We start from the raw sequence: 18,189 nt of genomic DNA on the forward strand, positions 1-18,189 counted from the left end.
CGCACCTGGAGTGTGCCCCAGGGCTTGGCCCTGCATGCCATGCGTGCCTTCGATCCCAGCAGGGGCGGCTGCAGGGGAACCAAGGGTCAAGCCCGTCCCATGAACTGCTAATGAGCAAACAGGCAAAGAGAGGGGCGTTTTTTGGCTTCCTCCCGTGTCGTGTAACTAGATATGAGGATAAAGGTGACAAGGTCACTCCTTCTTTTAGTGGAGACCCGGTCAGCCTCGAGTCACAACTCTTTCCATTGGCAGCCGGTGCAGGAGGGAGAGCCTGGTTAAATCCCTGCATTTGCCTCATGTCAATCACAGGAGGGGCAGGGAAAGGCCATGCAGTCCTCTATGCCATGGGTGCTGTGTCCCCTGTGGTGCTGCTCATCATTGACAGCAATGCTTAGGTGACCTCCGAAGAGAGCTGGAATCTGAGAATCATAGAATCGTTAAGGTTGGAAAAGATCACAAAGATCACCTAGTCCAACCATCAACCCATCACCACCGTGCCTGTTAACCACATCCCTCAGTGCCACATCTCCTTGTTTCTTGAACACCTCCACGGATGGTGACCCCAGCACCTCCCTGGGCAGTCTGTTCCAATTCATTACCAGTCTTTCTGAGAAGAAATTTTTCCTAATATCCAACCTGAAACTTTTCTGGTTCAACTTAAGGCTGTTACCTCTCGTTCTGAGATTTTGGATTCAGGGAGATGTGTGTAAAAAGCTGTACCACATCAGGAAACTGTGCCTCTCCTGAAACACTGTCCAGCACCCTCATAGTGACATTAATTGCTATTCCGACCTGGACTGGGCTGTCTGGGATGGATTTAGTCTGTGATGGAGAATGTTTGCATTTCACAATCTGCCTCTAAATTCTTCCAATAATCCACTATAACCGCTGTAATAGACTCTTCAAATTAAAATGCTGTTTAACAGGAAAATGAAGTTCTAGAAATGTATTGCAAAATTAGAATTACCCACAAAATGAAATAATTTTGACATGACATATCTGGCTGTAAATTTGCCTTGCAACAGAAATATTCATAATTACAGTAATTTGCAGCTCAGCCTCTTACTGTAGTTATATGATCCCGTAATTGCTGAGTTGTCTGCAAAGTGCTGGTTGTGCTAGCTAAACCAGTTTGCAGCTTTGAAAGAACAGACAGCGAGCCACTCCAGCGCATCCTGAAGCCATGAAAAACTTCCCAGCAACTGCAATGAGCAGCAGGCTGGACCCCAGCTGGAAAGGGAGATGCCAGCCTCCTGCAGAATGGTGCTTGGAAGGCCAAAACACTGGGATGGAGGCAGGAACTGCTTAAAATGTACACTGAATCTACTGTGATTTGCTCCATCGTCTGAGTAATTCTGGGTTTATACTAATACAAATGGAGAATACTCTGATAGGCATCATGAATTAACCGGCCTGTAGTTAGGATACAACAAAGCTGTTTCCTCAAATTGAGAACTGAATGTTCACTTCCTAGAAACTGAAATTAGGAGAGATATAATTCAAGTAAATCCTTTGAGCTTAGAGGAAGATGCCCAGCACAATCATGAATGTTCTGGTTCTGCTGTAATTAATGGCCTTGAGAAGAAAGTTTTTCTGTTTCTGACCGTATGTGAAATGGTGTATCTCACAGAGCTACATTCTGAATAACACAGTGAAGAAGGAAAGCATAGGAAAGGAGAGCCTGAGGTTTGAGTCCTTGATGCCAGAGCAGCATCCGCATTTAATGCTGGGTAAAGCAGAACAGCTAACACCTCTGCTCCTAAACCCCAAGTCTTCAGAGCCACCCTTCAGCACTCACTATCATCTTGGCTCCATGAATCTCTATGGCGGAGTGATTCATACTCAGCCAGAATCCTGCAGTCTCTTTGGACATGGACACAATGGCTGTGAACTTCCCTAGATTGAGGTGCAAAAAGATTTAATACACAATGCTGGAAAGACCGTAAATAACAGATAGTTGGTGATGGATTCTATTTTCCCTTTTTTTTTTTTTTTTTTTTTTTTTAATGAAGCATGAAAAATTTTGAGTAGTACTATTCAAGCTATTTTTTGTTCTGGTATAGAAAATAAATCCTGATTACACCCATTCTCGTATTTTATAATATTAGGCAAGAAAATACATGTTTTTATATTTACACCAATGTTATAGTCATCCTTGTTCAGTTATCTTTATGGAGTGCAGTGTTTCAATGATAACTCCTCTACTGAAATACATTGGATAATAAAGATCACCCACTTACAAAGCATTTTTCCTTGCAGCCAACAGCACGAGATGTCTTAGATAAAGTTCTGTGACCAGGGCTGGCAATGTACCAACCTAATTCAGCTAAGAGACATACCCAATAAGAACTGTCTGCTGTGTCTGGGGAAGAGGCAATAACAAGCTAATTTATCAGTGAGTTTAGGTGAGCATCAAGATCCAGTGCCACCATGCCTGCTGGCAGCCTGAATCTTCCTGCTGATGGGCTGCCTCCCTCCAAGTGCATTCTCAGTCCTGGCTCACGTTACAACATTTCATTACGTTAATTGTAAGTTAATACATCTTGCACTAAGCAGGCTCCCAGCACACAAAAACATAATTGACTTGCATGGACTCTACTGCTACGATGAACCCTGGATAAAGTGCATACTACGCAGTTTATGGCAGTTGGGTACAAATACTAATACCATCAGAGAAATAAAGTATGGCCTCTTCAGATTGTGGAAATCCTCTCAAAACACTGTTTCAGTATGTGACCTCTGAAAGGAGAGTCCAGGTGCAGGTGTTGCACATCCTCCCTTGCAGTCAGCCAAGCAGGGAATTTGCCAGTCAGGCTTTGTCCAACGTGTTTTAGAAACACGTTCCTTTCTCTGATCAGTCCCACCAAGCTTTTCTCATCATTTAACCAGGTCTTCTGCTACCACAGCTTGCAATACTTGCAAGACTTGCAAGTGCTGGCCTTTCTGTCCAGGGAGCAGTCCAACCTTGGAAGTCAACACACTTGGGATTGTTCACCCACACTCTGCACTGCACTCCTTGCTCCCCAGTCTGCACTGAGAGCTGCATGCCCTTCTCCCTGTTATCCCTTTTCTTCTGGAAACATGTCTTCTGAAATTTCTTCAGGAAGCAATGGTCTTTATTGGGACTCCAGTGCAGGAATGTGAGGGCCTGGGGCACTCCTGCAAGCTACAATAAGGCAAATCTTCCCACCCTGTTCTTTCCTCTCTGCATGCCCACCATCCCACGTACTGATGCCAACAGCAATCAGAGCACCATCAAGAGCTGCAGCCTCACCACTCCGACAGAAAACCCTTTTAGAGTATGACCTTATTCAACCCTCATTATCCCGTTGGTTTTGTTTTGCCTCTGTTAAGTCTTTGTGATAGCAGGAATCCAGATTCTTCGTTTAGGACATTTCCTTCCTCTTCTTCCCCATCTTTTAAAAAATTTTTTTTTAAGCCACCATTACATCTACAGTTTTTAACTGTAAGAACCTTTCTCCACATGAAGACCCGTGGGTACTGATTCCTGGTGCCTAATACCATGTTGCCTACATGGGGACACACTGGTGCCTGCAGAGACAGAGCTCATTGCACAGCTGGGCTTTGTGATGGGTCCCATGACGACCTGCAGCACGTGACACCAAGGATCTGTCTTCTCAGCAGTTGTCTTGGCTTTATTCCAAATCCCGGCTCAAGTTTATGCTTCTCCATGGACAACCAGCAATCATTGCATTAAGTTATCATCCTGTATCATCTCTGGTTTCCACCCTCTTAAAAAAAAAAAAAAAAAAAAAAAAAAAGAATAAAGAAGAGAAAAGCTACATGACAAGAGGGTTGTTATATCAATAAGGAAAGCAATAAAAACATTGACTTTATGGAGTCTCCTGCCCTGGGGTGTATGTTTTGTAAAGCACTTTTTCAGTCGGTGCCAGGCTGGGATTACTAAATGTGATAACCAGATTCTGATAATCTGTATGTACAACGAGCTGAATAGCTGGATAGTGCAAATTGCACTGATTTTTGTCATACTTAATGAAAGTTATTATTCTGTCCTTAACGCTTCCTTAACTTTCAAAGCAATGTGTGGTGCTTTAGCCTGGCTCCATGCTGTTCCTGTTCAAGACAGTACAAATTTCATCTTTGATTTCAAAGGGAACAAGCTCAGAGCAATGGAGCCAATAGCAACTGCACTACAAGGCTATTCTCCTTGTGGAAAAATAGGCTACTATATCAGATTACTTCTAACTGTGAAGCACCACGGTGATGGTACCATTCAAATATTTGCCCTGTGACACACCATGCAGCTCAACGCACTTCCAGCTGGTGCTGGAGGCTTCCCAGCTAGCGTGGTGCAGAGTAGGTGCCCAATTGGGCTCGTTTTCAGGTGCCCACTTCCTCTAGGTCATAGCCAAAGTCCAACTCTGTTGGCAGTGACTCCATAAAATGTCAGTAGAGCTTGCTCTGCTGTGGTCAAAGGTAAATTGAGTCATTCTTGATGAAGTATTCCTTAATTTCCTTTATTTCACTGAATAGCACAGTAAACAAACCATACATTTCAAAAAGAGATTATAGAGAAGGAAAGTTGCCAATGCAATTTGCAAATGCTAAACCTGAAATTGCCTTTTGTTGGCTGCTTTATAGTGCATCTTTTCTTCATGCCCTCTAGAGCTGACAGAATAGCACTTGTTTAAAAAATATGTGACAGAAAATACCATGGGAAGAAATGTATTGTTAAATCTCAGCCAACCCGCAAGAAGGCTCAAGCCGGGACTGTCAACACATACAATCCCGATTTAATGTCTGCTCTTTGCAGCAAAAGAAGGCAGGGTAGCTAAGCACAAATTAATTAAAAGACTGAAAGGAAAGAACAGAGCAAATTTTATTCTTTTCTAATCCCAACCCAAATGCAGTTGGCAAATATCTATCTAGTGCACAGGGAAGTGGCTTCATTCTGTAGTCCCTACCTAGTGAAAGCTATAACCCAGTTTATGGTGGAATCATCATTTTATTTGCAGTCACAAACAAAACTCCTGCTGATTTCAGTGGAGCTAGGCTTTCATTTGAGAAGTTTATCTTGTGCTGTTTCAGCACTTCCAAGAAACCAGTATTAGTATTTTTTTTCAGAATCATGTATTTCTTGGTCCGTATATTTCAAGCAACTCATCATGATCACGCTGCACATACAGTGTGACAATATTTATTTCTCAGAGCTGCAGGATGCCTTTTTACTGCTTGGCCCTCATTTGAAACACACTACATCAGCCAGGCAAAAGACTCTGGCACTTAAACTGACCTTTCCAAGAAGAGATGTGCTCAGGCTCTTGGGATTGCCAAACTCCTCGATGGCTGAAGGTACCCACACTATTGGTCTGCAAATGCCTCTTTGTTTGGCTTGGTTCCACCAGAGAAAACAACATGTGTCACACCCGGTCAGAATCACTTGAATCCATTCTGGACACTCTGGACATTTGCCAAATGAAAGCAGCTAGTTTCACTATAGCAAAGCAGAGGTTTGAACTTGTGGATTGAAAACACTGCAGTGGAAGCAATGCACAAAACCAAAACAAGTAAGCAAACAAACAAAAAAGCACGTTGAAAGTTAAAGGATGTTTGATAGCCACCTCTGCCCATGCCATCACTTAAACCTCCTCTGAAGCATCACTGAGCACTGGAGAATAAGCCTAAAGCAGTGAGAAGTCAGTTTTGGAGGTGCTTTTTTTTTTGGCACTTCAATATTCCCAGATTGCCATTGAACCCAACTGTGTCAGGGTTTCACAATCTCAGAGTTCACAGGTTCCTTTCTTCTACTGAGCAACTGAAGGAAACCTATGTTGTTTCTGTGAGAATAAAGCATGCTTTAGTAGTGTTCTGGATGGAGGATGTTAGTGCCAGGCTAATGTTCCTGATCCAGAAGTTAAACTCACCCTAGATTGCCCTTCACTGATGACATGACTTGCCCAGAGAATTTCTGATGGCGTCACAGCAATGTACACTCTGCTTATCATAGAAAGAATTACACACCGTGTTTTGAAAGCCTCTTGGATTTGTAGGAGACTAGTGCTGGCTTTCCATGGACACTGTATGATGTTATGGTAGGTGTGGAGTTGGCTTGTCACCTCCCCACCCACCTTACATCAGTATTACAGAGCCATCGTAACATGTGCTATTGTACCAGCAATGGCTGTACAGTCACCTTCTGCAGCTGGTGCTGTGCAGGGCTGCAGTCAGTCTGCAGCAGGCTAGGAAAGCCTGGTCCCCTGCAGTTGTGTCTTTCAGCTCTGAAACTCCGGAGGGCTTTAACTATAGGGTTTTCATGCAATATCCTTGCCTTTTCTCCCTGTCTTCGACTCGTCTCCATCCTCACGCCGTATCAGAACAAAATGTTGCACTGTAACCCTTTTCCTTTGTACTAAGCTCATACAAACCAAATATGATTGGGATCTCTATGTTTTTGACAAAAATTGTAGAAATCGCATATAGCTCAGAAATAGGAAGAAAAAATGGAAAAAAATATGCATTTATAGAAGACAACTATCCAAACTGAAAGACCTATGGAAAGTAGGTTAAAAAAAGTAATATTCTAGAAGCGAGGCTTTCATTTTCTACCATATTGCTGAACAAAGGGAGTAAAATGGTAACAGCACTTTATTTATAGCCAGTGCTGGAGCAGTGGTGTTCTGTAGAGCACAAGTGTCCCTTGTGCTCTACAGAAAAACATCAGTGGGAAGCTGATCTTCATCATTTCCCAACAATCCTATTTATTGGGCACACCAGAAGCAGGAGGCACAGGACTGTAGTATGTTGCCACCAAAACTTGAATAATGCCATATTAATTCAATTCAAATATTCAATTAACTTGAATAATGCCATATATAAGCCCACCTTAATAGCTCTATGAAGCTATTCAAGTGTCTGTCTGAATGATGGGCTTTTGCACAAGGCAGGACATTGTACTTGTTCAGATGTGACTTGTTCAGACGAGTGGAGGCAGAGGCTCTAAGTTGCCAAGTGTTCCCAAAGAACTGTGGATATCCCCGGAGTTGCTGCCTACACTTTTTGGTTTTGCTGTCTTTTCTACTAGCTACCCAGGTGAGCAGGTAGTCTGCACAGAGTCTGGTGCATCTGAGCAAACAAAAGCCCTCACACAGCAAGAATGGAGCCTGAGGGTTTTGTTTGTTTGTTTGTTTTCTAAATACACACTTTTTTTGTCCATCAGGAATTCAACAACTGATTATGTGGCTTTCTAACAAGTTACTGGCTCAAAAAATATCCAAAGAAGTATCAACAGAACAGACTTTAAGTCCTCTAAGACTCTATGATCTTTGCCAAAGTAGGTCAAAGTGTTGCACGTCAATTTTAGCAAAACTCCTGGAAGAGTCCTGAAAGAGGTAAGAAACTGAAAACATTTTATTTCTTGCTGACTTTGCAATCTGCTTTGCCTTACTTAAAGAAGCAGTTAAAAATACACTGTAATAACAATTATGGCAACTGAGGCAATAGCAGTTGTGTTGAAGAGAGAAGCAACACGTTCATATAATTATGCAAAGGTCTAAATTATTTTTCCAGTAGATTGCAAATGCTTCTGATTTAGTCCCAGATGTTTCTTGCATTCATTACAAACTTCTGCCTGAAGATCCAACAAATTATGAGGCCAACAGTAACGCCAACTGCTCTAGAAAAAAATATTTGGTTTACCTGAAACGTCCTCAAACAACAAGAAGAAACCAGAAAACTTCTAAGACGTTTAGTGAAAGATGCGCTGATCCAAATTCCAGTCTGAATCTAGGAGCATTTTCTGCATCCTAAATACACTAAAGACTGGATGTAAAGCATCTGATAAAATACCGTTATACTCCAGCATACTGTGCAAATTCTCCAGTGCCTTCATATTTTTCTCACAAACTTGTATACTTTCTACACAGACTCCTAAATTTACTTCTGCTTTCCCATTCTCCTGCAGCTAAATTTAATACCTTACCTATTTTTTTTTCCAACTCTGTTAAACAGCTGCAACTCATAGACTGTTATAATTGTTAAGCTGTGTTTTTTAGCTGAAGAGATGGGTTTGGGGCTCTGGAATGTGAAAACTCAAGCAGGGCATTTGTATCACACATGATTGCAAGCCTTCCCTATAAATAGCTGGTGCAGGAGAGCACCTGTGCTTTTTCCTCCTAGCATTCTGACGGTTAGCATTGTTGGCATCTCTGCAACTGACACTACACTAAATTCAAAAAAGAGGCTGAGTCAGTCCTAAGTAATGGAATGTGTCCAAATTCTCCTTGGCTTTGATTCTAACAGAGAAAGACTTAATTTTCTTGCATCCTTCCAGATTAAACTCCATTCCATTTTCTGCTGCCCTCAAAGATCACTCCTGAAAATCCCACAGATGCATTAACATTCAGTCAATGAGATATTTCTAGCAGTTGGACTACTATGATGTTTAGGTTTTTCTGTAGTTTCAAGGCCTTGATTTTACCCTGTCCTTGCAATGGAAAATTTGTCTTTAATATAGCAGTCCATAATGTCTTGTACCCTTGCTGGCTGCACCATCCTATATTAAATGCTGTCACTTTGATCTGATCTGTTGTTTCCTGACAGAGGTTTCTTAAAAAAAAAAACCAACAAATAAACAGAATCACTGTTGCAGTCATAAGGAATCTGGATTTTCATGACTGGTCATGGAAATTCATGAGGAATCTTTCCTTTTTCAAGAGCAGATTGTTTGGAAATTACTCGGAATGCAGCTGAAAAATCACAATGTTGATGTGTTCTTTCTTTCTCTTTGGGCATGATAAAGAAACCAGACCCAGCAGGCATCAGGGGAAGCAGATGAAAGGAGGGAGAGTGTATCAAGGGAAGCGTGAGAATCGGGTTCAGACCATGAGCAGAAGCTGTATCTGCTGAAGAGCCCAGATATGAACCACCTAACATGGCTGACCTTTTAAATCCTCCTTTTGAGGATTCATGTTCTCATGCTACAGAAAGTACAAACTATTCTCCTGATGCTCGAAACCTTTGCTTCAGCTGCCTGCAGACTTGGGAAGATTTGCTGCACAAGGTTGCAGCAGGACAAGGTTTTTCTTTGCAAGGTTTTCTTTTCAAAAAGCAGGAGGGTACTTCAGGCTGCAAATGGACAGCTGCAGCAGCGCAAGCTCTGGACTGTGCAGAGGGCTGCTACTGTCCTGGTGCAGCTCTTTCAGACACTGCAACAGTTCTGCCCTAACTCTGTGTTTGCCATTCTGCATATGCTAACGTATGCATTCACTTGAGCCTGGGACAGGCGTACCAGACAAGAAATTATCCCAACATTCAAGTGTCTTCTACTCCTAGTGCTTGGCTTCATATTTCTACACTCCTAAGGGCCCCCAAGCTGATTTGGTAGTAGCAGCTCGCACACATGCACATACCCACAGCCAGGGATTGTTTGCTACATAACATAAACAGCGCACATGTTCAAAAGCCTGTGTTAGTTCTTAGTGACCTTCTTTCTGCTTAAGATTCAGTTCAATTGATATCATTCAAGGGGCTAGGTGCCATGAGAAATGGCAGCACACCTTAAGCCTGACCTTAACATTCCTACTTCAAACTTTCCCAAGACTGGCACTAAAGTCAGCTGGCAGTGAACAGCCCATGCCACATACTTATAAAAGCTGTTGTTCTCCAGACAAGTCCCCAAATACGGGCTGCCTGTTGGAAGTGGCTTTGACCTAAGCTTTTTTCTAAGCTGTGTTCAGGAATCATTTGGGAGATTGCTGACGAACAGAGGCCAGAACAGTGCCAAGAATCACTTGGACATCTTAATAGCACAGATGACTGAACTTCAGTGGCCAGCAAGGTTCTCTGGGACTATTCAACTTAGTACACTGGCAGAGAAACTCTCCAGGAAAGAAGTGAGGTGGGCCCCATCCACAAGAAAAGCTTGGCTCAAGGTTGGTTCCATATTAGACAACGGAGAACCCAAGTATGAAGTGCAAATCCCCAGGAAATAGGCCTCATTAAAGCTGTAGCTGACAGAATGACTTGTTTGGCTGATGGCACCTTATTTAGAATTCACTCCCACTAGCAACCCACTTTGGATATAATATAGCAACTCTCAGCCCTGGATGCCAGATGCATGAGCCACATTTAGCTGTTCATATTTTGTTCCCCGGTTTCATTTGTATTAGTTGCTACCACGACTGGTGTTTCAGACACTGCAATTATGTGAACCTTTATTGCTTAACATGTGAATCAGATGATTTATCGTATTTGCTATTTGTGGCCATGACTGAGAATTCAGACCATGACCTCCAAAGCTAAAGCACAAAGATGTTAAAATCTTAGACTATGAAATCTGTTAACCAGCAGCTGCAAAGTCTCATCTTCCACAGCACAAAGGAAGACAGAGGACAAATATTGAGTATCTGGACACTGGATATCTGGATACTAGCCTGTTGCAAGAATAAACAGCTGAAAATTGTTTCAGTGCTGAGCAGAAGATTAAGAGTTAGAGGAGATGGAAACTTGAATGCCCAGGAGGACTCTGAAAATTGCAAGCAGTAGGCAACTTCTCTTGGATACCAAAGGACAGAGTCTAACACTCCTCCTGCAATATTATTAACATCTCATGTTTGTATTTCAGAGGCACCTAGTGACCCAGATCCCAGACTGAGCCATTCAGCTGAAAAATGAATACATACACACACTGTGAGTCTATTACACGCACACACTCTTTCCAAGAAAAGAAAGACTTCTATTTAAAAAAAAAAAAAAACCCTTTTAGCAAGCTTTTTTTCTTTGTCATAAATACATACATTTCACAAACAGCAGCAATAACGAAGCTCAACTGCCCACACAACTTTGTACCCCATACTGAGTAGGTCTCCTTCCTTCCCAGTTTGTTGGTGTTTTTCCATTCTGCAGCAGAATTCCCCTCTTGAAGCTCCTCATTCCTAGAGAAGGGATGTGTGGTGGCTGACCAGAGCCAACAGCACCGACTGTGAGACCATGGTTGCTGCTGCCCAGAATGACCGCAGGGATGCCACAAAAGCAGGGTGTTAGGACTTTGTCCACTGCCAAACTGTAAAAGTGCATGAACTTTAGGGTGAGCATACCTTTATGATCTCTCTCTATCCCAGGCTGAAATCAGCCAACAGGTTCAAAGTTATTAAAGAGAAGCTGACAGACAAGCAGATGGACAGCCAGGCAGAACAGTTGTGTAAGCTTTGTTTTCTTAGGAAAGCAGGCTAAAAAAAGAAACAAAATGCAGTATTCACTCATCATTGTCTACAAAAACACTGAAATCAGCTATTTAACACTTTGTAATGAGTGTAATGGCTCAGCAGAGTTATTTATTCTGCTCGAAAAACCTGTTTCTAGGCCTCAGAGGATTAGCTGAGAAGCAGAGAGGCAGCATAACCTCTCTGTGACCCTCTCTGAGAAGAAGCTGGTCTGACTGGAAGTCTGAAAGCAGCACTCTGAAAGTGGTGGCAGCTACGGGTACATGAGCTACAGCTGATCTAAACTGGGGTGAAGTTTTACAAAGAAAGAAAATAACCCAAGCATCAAAAAAGAGAAAAAGTAGGATAGAAGACAAATGAGAAAAAGAAGAAACTAACAGCACAGCAATGAACGCATTTCAGTGTGCTTGGGAACACGGCAAATAATGTAAATGACAGGTAAAATGTATGTTAGGATAGTAGATACAAACTGAGCAATGAAGAAGTTTGCAGAATTCAGATTTGGTCTTGTACAGTCTTTAAATCAACACGAAGCAGCACCTTATTCAAACACAGCGGATGAATAGCAGAGAAGAACAGGCAATGCCACTGAAGCCAGAGCCCAGCCCACAAGTCTGTGTTCATCTACCTGCCAGTGTTTGCTTTGGGAGGTCGTCTTTATGCGGATGGTAGTGAGTTTAGCGTGAATGAGAACAAAAAACAGAGGAAGGAGCTCTCAGGTGTCCAGGAGAGTCTGATCCTGACTCAGAGAAGATGTTTATGACATCTGACAGCACATGGATTCAGAAGAGTCAGTGAGCTGGTGCTCAAAGCACCACCAAATTGTAGTTAGGAAATTAAAAGTAGGTATCTTTATTATTTATGCAACATTAAAGACACCTTTTTATGTATATAAAATGTGCATGTTTATACATATATATGTTACTGCGTATAAAGAATGAGATTTCATTTCTCAGCACTATGCTGGGGAATAAAACCACAGTATTTCCTGCACTGGCTAATCACCTGTAATCCTGGTATCAGGCAAGCACCTTTAATTACAGATTATTGTTCTTTCCCAAATAAGATTATTGTATTTATTAATAATATAAATAATTTTACAGGTTATGCAAGATCTCTCAGCACAGGATTGTTCTCTACAGGAACAGGATTATTCTCTACAGCCAGGTATATTCTGGCTTATTTTGGGTGCCTCCATAGTTGATTTTCTATCACTTTCATACAGGCTGTGTTTCACTGTGAGCACCTCTAATGTATTTTCAAAACTCTTTGTTCTGATGTCCAGTTTAAATGCCTCCCACCTTATCTAGGTCCCTGCTTAGATACATACAGGAAGCACCTAATTAGACTGGGATCTCCTAGCAGCTGATGGAGAGAAATGAGCAGCTTCAGAAGATTAGAGGTTGCAGGTGAAGGTTCCTGTCCCTTACCACACATTTTACAGCAACACTGCTCAATTACTTTACTGGGGATGTGGGGCAGCTGAATCTGGGTCTGAAATATTTTCCTGCTTCGACAGATCTCCCCTCCTCTTTCAACAGCCAGAGATTATTATCATGTGGTTGAATGCTTCGACCTGCAGCCACATGCAACACAAACACAGATTATCCCCAGAAAACTCCAGCATTCTCCAACATTGCTTTTACTGCATTTCTCTGGACACCTAGTACCACTATGTCCTTAAATTATTACAATTTATAGGTATACTAGCAACAGCATCTTTGCAGATGTCATCAAACATTATTATTGAATATAAAATCATATATAATCTCATGTTTACTAAATGTGTGAACTAAGCAATTGAACTATTTTCCTGGAAATATTAAGTGCCCATGTTTTATCCTGCACCAGTCTGGTTTCCAAACTGCCTCAGCTTCATGTCTGTGAATATCATTTATATCCTATTAACTCCTTCTATTCACAAAGTAAAAAAGTACTGCAACCAACCTGATGGAGAGCTGCTAAAACCCATCTCACCAAGGATTCCCCTTTGATGATCTTCAGTAGCTGCTGGAAAGACACCTACAATTCAAAGGGAAGCACTCTGGGTGTTTCTGAATGAGATTTACCGTGCAAATTGTCCATGTTTGTCTCATTTCTTACAGAAGGTTTGAATGAGACAACTGAGTCATTGGGAGACACCAGGCAGGGAATGATAGCTGCAGAAACAATGCCCTCAGTTAGGGCAGTGCAGTATTTTGTCCCACAGGGTAGGTGCAGTAGCATAAAAGTAGGATAGGTTCCTTGATCAGCACAGTTCGAAGCCCCTTTTGACATCATTTCTTGCTTTTCTCATTTATTACCTAAGAATTCACCTTGCAGAAAGATGTGACAAGTAAGGCTGATGGGTTTCAAACTCTCATCAGTGCTTCTACACTGAACTAGAGGAGGTATTACATACAAGTTGCATACAAATTACATACAAGAAGAAATAAAGCATTCTCTAATCAACAGGAACATACTTCTTAGTGTGATACTCCATTTAAAAAAGTTAATTTTCAAGCAGTTAGAACACCTTAGTGATTGGTAAAACTGGCAGTGAGGTAATGTGACTTGATGCTAAAGCAGTGAAATATTCAGGGCTGGTTGTTAAGCTAATACACAAAGCTTATATAAAACAAAGAGCTAACATCTTTCAAAAACAGTGGAGAATCCCTGAGCTAAGCAGTACCTCAAGTAACTTAAAAAAGGACTCAGTGCTGTTACCAGCCGAAGATCAGCATAATCCTAAGGCTACAAAAGGCCGCACCTAGGCAAATACTTCATCTTTTTGTCTTCTGAGTCTGCAAATATTTACATATTTTATGTTAAGCTTTTAGGGGTTTGGTGACTAAAAATTAATAGTCAGAGACTTCACCTGACTGAAGTTGAGCCTTTGACTACAATGTTTGAATCATCTGGATTTTTTTTTTCCCTACTGGAGGTAGAGTCAAGTTTTTTTGGTGCTTGAATTGGGAATCCCCAAACCTACTCCTCACTAAATTTTATTACAAGAGCATTTAATTCAGCTTTTCAGTGCATGTCAGTGAATATGTGCAGAGGCAAAAATGTCACAGCAACTTAAAATGTGGGAATAATCCAAGAGAAAATGCCTACACAATTATAAAATAGGGAAGAAAATCAAAGACCTCAGATAAGCAGAGGAATCCAATAGTCTGCTTTTACTATTACTGTGAACAAGCTTGCTTGTCCTTCAGTAGTGAAATAACAGTTCAGAAATAGATGATTTTTATTACTTTATGCCCACAAAAATAATATTTATTTCTTCTGTGCTCATGACCAGCCTCTGCTTGCTTTCAGTAAGCTGTCCAGTTATGCTATGACTAATGCATATACAAAATAAATTCTAATTCTCATTCTAATTGAAAATTTTAGATTTGCACAAACAAATATTTGCTTCCACAGAATATATTTTAGGTGGGAAGATGTAGTGTTGGCCCAGTAGAAAGGGAGATGAAGATACACAAGTCTCAATTAAATGAGTTCAAGAAGAACTGTTCTGTACCCTTTACAACTAGGAATTATTATTTGCCTCTAGTTACTATATTATAACAGCAAAAACTATGTGATTGTGCTAAATACCAACTGGCATCACATTCTGCTTTAGTAAAGAATTCTGTATTGAACAAGCCTGGTGTTTGAGGGAAAAAATAATAATTCAAAAATCTACTTATTTACTCCTAATCCTAAGATTTCTGCCTCAGTGAAATGGATACACTCACCTCTGATCATTCATCAAGAAGATCACACAGAATCATAAATCATAGAATGGCTTGGTTTGGGAAGGACATCAAGGATCACCAAGCTCCAACCCCCTGCTGCAGGCAGGGCCACCAACCTCAACCATTTAACACTCCACCAGGCTGCCCAGGGCCCCATTCAACCTGGCCTTGAGCACCTCCTAGATGGGGCATCCACAACCTCTCTGGGCAGCCTGTGCCAGCACCTCACCACTCTCTCTGTAAAGAACTTCCCCCTGACATCCAACCTAAATCTTCCGTCCTTCAACTTCAAACCATTTCCCCTTGTCCTGCTGTTATCTACCCTTATTACCAGAAACTGCAGAACTTTTACACATCACAGAATTTCTAGTGCAATCAGTGGAAATGAGCACGTTCTTAAATTAATCTTTTTTTTCTGAAATGCTTTCCTCTATCAGTTAGGACCTGCAAGAAGAACAACTGTGCACAGTCTTTGTCACAGAGACCTAAAAGGGCTCCACTTTCCAATACTATTAAACAATCTTGTGAAAAAAAATCTTTCTGATTAACTCATGAAAACTAAAACTAACAACAACAACAAAAAAAACATACCAAAAAACTACAAACCCAACAAACCAAACCTGTTGGACTTTCCACTTTGCACACAGATTTTGCAGAGGTAAAAAAGGGGAGGGCCTATTTAGCAACAGGACAATGTTTCAATTATTTGGTCACTGTTCTATTTGATCTTCAGTTTAATTACATGTACCACTTGGCTGACTAATCAAATATCAAACAGTTAACAATCTACAAACTACATTTTGCAAAAATCTAATTAAATGACCTCAGACTACCATAGAACTGCACTATCACAGTTACAGGTTGAAGTACCTGAGAGAGACTTCCCAGAACTTGGCTCAGCTGACTACAAATACAGGTGAAAATGGAGAAGGAAAGGAAGACAATAACAGTGATCAAACCACAGCGTTGGTTTGGTTGGTAATGCATCAGACACGGAATGGCAGAGGATTTACTTTTATCCATTGTTTCTGTACTGTGTTGCTATGCATGTGGTCTGTACAGTTTCAAGTGATGATAAAAGCTTCTATAAGTCTTTAATAAAAGCTGAATTTGAATGCAATACTTAATTAAAATAGAAAGGGACTACTGACTTGGCTTCATTCCCCAAGGGCAGGTATAATGACTGTTTTTAAATGACTTCTCCAGATGATCTACAAAGATACGATTTTGAGGATACTGGCATTGGAACGGACCAACATAGAGGAAATCAATTAAAAAAAAAAAAAAAGTGCTAAAATTGTCAATTTCTGTGATCATTTAATAGAAACTTGTGAGAAAACTTCCCGTTCCAAAAGGTTTGACATTATTTCATAAGAATTAAAATAAAGACTGAAAAACATCTCAGTAGGTGTTTTGGAACCAGTCAATAAACCCAATCAACCAACTAATCAGCCAGCTGAAAACAAAACAAGAAAGGAAGATCAAGATTTGACCTGAACTTTCCAAGAAAACACAGAAAACAGAACTACATCTTTTTCAACAGAAAGGCGAGTTTTCTTATGAATACTACTCTAAGAAGGAAGAAAATAGTTGCACACACCTCTGCAAATCAATCAACTTAGGAGACTATAGTCAGCAATATTAATGAACACAGAAAAGCTTTCTGTTTAAAATAACAGTAGATTCATATAATAAAAATTTCTTTACATTAAAGTTTAAAGAAAATACTTATGAGCAGCTACACTTGATTTTAAATGCTTGTCAGATTGATTTGCTGTGATTCTGATTTTATCTTGAGTTAAAAAACCACAGCATTATTCCTGTTTGCTGGTTTTGTAACTACATACAAAAATATAAAACACTGCACACAGCTGGAAGAACACACAACTGCGTCACATAGTAAAGGAGCCAAAGAAAGGAAATATTAAAACACTGCTTCTTCTGGTATCCTTGAAGAACCTGTGGTGGCAACAAGGCTTGTTGTTTCCTGCCTAAAGAAATATTGCATATTTGGAATGCTGAGTTGCAAATATCTACACTGCAAAGATCTTGCTTTCTTGAACTAACCTCAATTACAAGATTTTAACATTGAAACAGAGTTCTTCTAGACACTCACTCTCCCAGTCTGGCAGCAAGGTCTCCATCAGTCCCACCTGCGCTTGCTCATTTGCAAAGTGCATACACAGGAGATGCAATCTGAGGGATTCCTTTATACTTGCAACCCTCCAGCAGTCTTCAGTCTCCAGATGAGTTAATGAAGGCAATGCAGGACTGCCCTGTAGTCACCAGCACTGACCATGGTGGACAAGGTGCTGGATCCACCAAGCGATGGAGCACCTCTGCTTCCAAAATTAGACCGATAACAGCCTATTAAAAAACAGCAGGTGGACTTCTTTGGAATAACTGCAGAGTAATTTCACTAACAGCCCAACATCCCCTGATTGAAGGTGGTTAATTTTGTTGTTGCCTGATTTTGAACTATCTGGTCTTTTAAGTTAGAAACTTCTTTTCCCACTTCGAACAACTGAATAAAATTTATAGCAAACAAATTATGAATTTCAACAGTTTATTTTCAATTTCACAATTCCTAATGAATGTGAAAATAAATCTTTTGAACTGAGAAATCCATTTTTAAACAGGTTTGCACAAAAATAGTATACTTGTAAGCGTGTACCCAGATGAAAAATGATAAGCAAGGAAAAAAATGTCTTACGTGACATTAATTTTTATGAATAACATTTATAAAATATTTCCATCAGGCTACTTCAGATGTGCTTTGTCTAGTCTAAACTGATATTTGGATTGTTAACTGACCATTGATCATATAATGCAAGTTACTTAACGCTTGTCTAAATATCATTTTCTATTTCTTCAGTTCCTCTTGTGGAATAAAATAACTATGTAGAGCTAATCTAAAGATGTTTCACATGCTGTACTAAGAAGCATGTAACCCAAAACGATGACAGGTAACTTACTTGAATAAGCTTTTGCAAGCTTATTGATGTCTACGAGGCGCATACAAACTCCACACCTCAATCTGAGTAACTTCTGCACAGATTTTGAAGGTTAAAAAGAGATTTATCCATCTCCATAAACCACGTGCTTTTAGTTGGCCTTTGTTCAAACATTCAAAAATATCATCTTTGAGCTGAGACTAATCATAGAAGGCTTAATCCCTCAAGGAAATTGTTCTGGGAAAGTTGTAAGCAGACAGAACAGGAATTTATAATGGCAGTTGGCTTGCAACCTCAGGCTCTCATCCTAAA

Source organism: Tetrao urogallus, assembly GCF_951394365.1.
Source record: "Tetrao urogallus genome assembly, chromosome: 1".
NCBI classification, from domain to species: domain Eukaryota; kingdom Metazoa; phylum Chordata; class Aves; order Galliformes; family Phasianidae; genus Tetrao; species Tetrao urogallus.